The following is a 5,019-nucleotide window of genomic DNA, read 5'->3' on the forward strand; positions in this document are numbered from 1 at the left end:
CTGAAGTTGGCCGACTTTCTCCAACTCATAAAGATCTCCTTGCTTCCCTTGGGACCTTCTTTGGCCTCCCCAAGAATAGCTAGTAGCCACTTCTTCAATTGTAGCTTCAACTTGGCTTTGAGGGATCTTAATCAATTGGCCATCGGCACCCACATCTAGATTGATCCTTGATATTGGCTCCAAGCCATCAAAAAAGAATCTCATGAGCAAATTACGGTTGAATTCATGATGAGGACATGCTCCAATTCAATCTTTAAACCTTTCCCATGCTTCCCCAACAGTTTCATCCGGTTCCTACTCAAAGGAAGCTATCTTCCTCCTCATTTTTGCGGTTTGCTCATCGGAAATGAACTTCTTGAGAAAGGCCTTTGCAACTTCCTTCCATGTGGTGAGAGAGTTAGGCTTCAAAAGCTTGAGCCATTTCTTTGCTCTTCCGGTGAGAGATTGCCGAAAGAGATGTATACGAATGTAATCTTGGCTCACTTCATTTGTTTGCATCATTGCACACAACTCAAGGAATCGGTCCAAATGCTCAATGGGGTCTTCACTTACGCCTCCGGAAAATTGCTCAATTTGCACCATCCTAGCATATTGTGGATGGATTGTGAAATTAGTCTTGGTGGTCGGGAGAAGAATACCACTCGTGAGCTCATAGATTTCCGGGTTTCCAAACTCCCTAAAAAGAAGGTCATCCTCTTGTCTTGCCATATCTCACCTTGAATACAACAAAGCTAAGCACACGATTATCAATGACAAGTAGGATTAAACAAGCAAAATAAAAGAAAGGAAAGCAAATAAAATGACTCTAACAATAGCAAAAATAGACGCTAAACAAGTCGCTTCCCCTGCAACGGCGCCAAAAATTGATCACGGGATATGTTTAGGGTAATTTTACCCCGCCACGTGGTCCAATCAGAGGATGACACGTGTCAGTCTCAGGATGGCCCAAAGTGGACCAATCTCTTCTTCACACGTGTCACTCCAGAAAATAAGGGAAAAAAGTCGGCCTTCAGGCCCAAATCCAGAGAAAGCCACAAAGCGGCGCAGCCCACCACTGATTAGGGTACAGTGACCTAATCAGGGGCACAAATCCCAAAGACCCTATAAATAGGGAGAGATCCCTCTTTTTGAGGGGACGTTTTTGATCATTTATTACACATTTACTCTTTGATGGAGACATCCTGAGCTTGGAATCCGAGCAGATCCCTACCTAAATTTCCGCACCTTTTTCTCCCTTCAATTTACTAACTTGTGTGTCGGAGGCTGAGCACCACCCAACTGGTGTCTCCGTTTGTTTTGCAGGTACAGCTCACCCCGGATCAGTCTTCGTGTTGTAACTCTCCCGAGGGACAAAAACACCCAAAACATTTGGCGCCGTCTGTGGGGAGAGTACCTCGAAGATGGTTCAAGAGTCTGTACCACCCCCTAACTGTCTGGGCGATGACCCAGAAGTTTTTACAGACCAGGAGGATGAGGATCCTCAGCTCGAAACCTTTATAGCCGAGGATGGCTCGCTCAGAATCAAGAGCATCCGGCCTAGAGATATTCTGGAGCGGGGTGCCTCCTAGGTGGGTCCGAGCCGACCCACTGGGCAGCCGAAAGGGGAAACCCAAACGGCCGCTGGATCAGCCCCTGTCACCCGAGACAAACTCATGAGATTCATGACAAGTTTCAAGGGTGAAATTAAAGAGCTGATCACCAAAAGCCGGGCTGGCCCAAGTAAAGGTCAGTCGGCGAAGAAGACTCCTCCAGAGAAGGGGAAGTCAGTCAGAGACCGGCAGCCCACTCCTCATCCAAAGGAGAAGAGAGTCGGGACCATTGATTGGTAAAAAATTCTCCTTCTTGGGAAGAACACCAATAACACTCGCCGGACTCAGCAGCCGGTGAGAAGTAAAAAATCAACTCTTGATGCCCGGGAGATCATTAACCGGAAGAGAAACCAATCGCTGTCTGAGTCGGCTTCAACGTCGAACTTTCCAGACAGATTCAACAATATTTCTGCAGGGAGTGCACCCTCCTTGCATGAGAGCCAGACAGGCGGTAATACCGTCCATTCTGGCCCTCACATGATTGGAGCTATACCGTATGTGCCTACTCAGGCTTACGGACAGTATCCTCCTCACTTCATGCAGCCGGCCTTCTTTGGAGGTCAGGCGGCATATCCAAATGTCCAGCCATTGGACTGGCAGCTTCGTCTGCTGCGCCTGGGTGAACAGCCTTCTGCGTTCACCCGGGAGATAACCGAGGCGGCCCAGCCGGCCAAGGTTAAGAATGTATTGGTTGGTATCTATGATGGTACCACCAATCCAGAAGACCACCTCTTGGCTTACACCAACCTCATGTATCTGTAGGGGTTGGATGACGCCACTTGGTGTCGATGTTTCCCGGCTACATTGAAGGGCATTGCCCAACAATGGTTTGGTAATCTGCCAGCCGAGTCCATCGATAGCTTCAGAAAGCTAGCCTTCCTGTTTGCTTCTAACTTCTCAATGAACATCCCTGCTAAGAAAACAAGCCTTGATTTGAGCACTGTTAAGCAGGGAGAGGGAGAAGGGCTGCTCTCATATGTCAGGCGGTTCAATTTGATCAGAATTCAGATTCAGGGACTGTTTGATGAGGTAGCTTTTACAGACTTTTTCAAAGGTCTGAGAGACGGGTCGACCTTTAAGTTCGACTTAGTCAGAAAAGGGGCTTTCACCCTACAGGCGGCCCTGAGGGAGGCAGAAAGCTACATTCAAGCTACCGACCTCTGCTCGCCTGGTAGCCAGTCGGACTCTAAAAAGTCCGACAAGCAGAAAGACAACCGGCCTGCTCAGCCGGCTAAAAAGAAAGAAGAGAGCAAAAAGAGAAAAGAAATCTGGGCGGTTAGTGATTCTGACCAGCCGTCCCAGAAGAAGAAGAAAGAGTTTAAACCGTACGTCCCCAAGTACGAGTTTAACAAGGACTGCAATTCCATCCTCATGGAAATTAAGGACCGGCTGTCCCTAGAGAAGCCGAATCCAATGAAAAGTTCCATTCAATCAAGGAACAAAAATAAATTTTGCCAATACCATGAGGAAGTTGGCCATGACACTAACGACTGTTTCAGCCTTCAAAGGGCGTTGGACCGTCTGGCTGACAAAGGAATGCTGAAGTCCTATATTTCTAAGTCCCCAGCCGGGGCAAAAAATAAAAGCAAGGGTCATTCCTCCAAGACTACCCCCCAGCCTGCTAGTAGCTCGGATACCGACAAGGAGCCGGACTACACAATAGCAGGCGGGTTCTCCTGTGGTGGCCCTACCATCCGGGGCACCAAGAGCCATCTTCGAAAGACAAGGATGAGGATGAGCAAGCGTCTGCAAGCACCTCCTTCCCAGACGTCTTGATTATTGAGAAAGATAGGGGTAGCGTCCGCCGTCCGCATGATGACCCGGTTGTCATTGAATGTAAGGTTGCCAACCAGCTGGTTGGACGGATCCTTATTGACACCGGCAGCTCATCAGAAATCATTAGCCTCCGGTGCCTGCAAAAGCTGAAATACAATGTCAGCAGCATGCATCCGGTCACCCACCCCTTGGTTGGTTTTGGGGGTGGGATGGTCTACCCAGCCGGAAGAATTGACTTGCCCATCCGGCTGGGAGAGAAAGGCCAGGGACGACATATTGTCGTCAGATTCTTGGTCGTTGAGGAGTTGACCGCCTACAACATTATCCTTGGCCGGCCAACCCTCAACGTAGCCAAGGCAATAATCACCCCGTCTCTGATGCTCATCAAATATGAGAGAGATGACGGCTCTGTTGGTTCCTTGAATGGGGATCAGAAGACGGCCCGGGAGTGCTATCTCTCAGCCGTCAGGGACACTGTGGCCCCAGGCGGTCAGGAACCAATTGACCTTGACAATGTCAAGGATGCCAATCCAACACCTGCCCCACCAGCAGTCGGAAAGAAAAGAAAGGCACCTCTGCTGGTGGAGGTGAAGAAGGAGAAAAAATAGCAATCACTGACCGGTGAACGGTCAGATGAGCTCCGTCCCCAACCGGCTGGTGAAAACATTGATCTCGTTCTGGATGACAGCCGTCCAGAACGTACTGTAAAAGTTGGGACGGTTGCTCATGCTACTTTGGGTGCAGACTTACACATTCTGCTGAAGGAATTCAAAGACATTTTTGCCTTTGAAGTGGAAGAGATGCCAGGCGTCAGCCCGGATCTTGTTGTCCACAAGCTCGCCGTGGATCCTAAAAAGAAGCCCATCCGGCAAAAGAAAAGAAACCACGGTGAGGAAAGAAGTCAGGCGGCAGCTGCCGAAGTCAAAAAGCTGCTAGACGCTAGGTTCATCCAGCCTTGTAATTTTCCTGACTGGTTGGCCAATGTGGTCCTTGTTAAGAAACCGAATGGGACCTAGCGCATGTGTGTTGATTACACAGACCTCAACAAGGCGTGTCCAAAGGACAGTTACCCGCTTCCAAAGATCGACAGTCTGGTCGATTCTACAGCCGGTCACGCCTTGATGAGCTTCATGGATGCCTCATCCGGCTTCCATCAGATACCCCTGTGGAAGAAAGATCAAGAGAAGACGGCCTTCGTCACTGATCAGGGGTTATTCTGTTATACTGTGATGCCGTTTGGCTTGAAAAATGCGCCTGCCACTTTCCAACTGATGATTAATACGGTCTTCATTAATCAGATTGGGAGGAATGTGGAGGCGTACATTGACGATATGATAGTCAAATCCAAGCTCCACACGGATCACCTTGCCGATCTCCGAGAAACATTCACCACCCTTAGGCGGCATAAGGTTATGTTAAATCCTAAGAAATGCGTCTTTGGTGTTGAGTCTGGGAAGTTTCTCGGATTCCTAATTGATCAAAGGGGGATAGAGGCTAACCCTGAAAAGATACAGGCGGTGATAGACATGAAGTCACCTCGTTCTGTCAAGGAAGTGCAGAGACTCACCGGCTGTCTGGCCGCCCTGGGGAGGTTCCTCAGCCGGTCAGGCAACAAGTGCCTCTACTTTTTCCAAGCAATCAGGAAGAAGAACAG

The 5,019-nt window shown here is 49.1% G+C and overlaps 1 non-coding gene across 1 annotated transcript; it reads left to right on the forward strand.

Moving 5' to 3' along the window:
• The first annotated feature begins 220 nt into the window (after nt 1–220).
• Nucleotides 221–327, forward strand: LOC145633329 (small nucleolar RNA R71). Its single transcript, XR_014112661.1, has one exon. It is a non-coding gene; the product is annotated as a small nucleolar RNA R71 (small nucleolar RNA).
• The last annotated feature ends 4,692 nt before the right edge of the window (nt 328–5,019 follow it).

The sequence above is a fragment of the Chenopodium album genome, chromosome 5 (genome assembly GCF_948465745.1).
Source record: "Chenopodium album chromosome 5, dcCheAlbu1.1, whole genome shotgun sequence".
Taxonomy (NCBI): Eukaryota; Viridiplantae; Streptophyta; class Magnoliopsida; order Caryophyllales; family Amaranthaceae; genus Chenopodium; species Chenopodium album.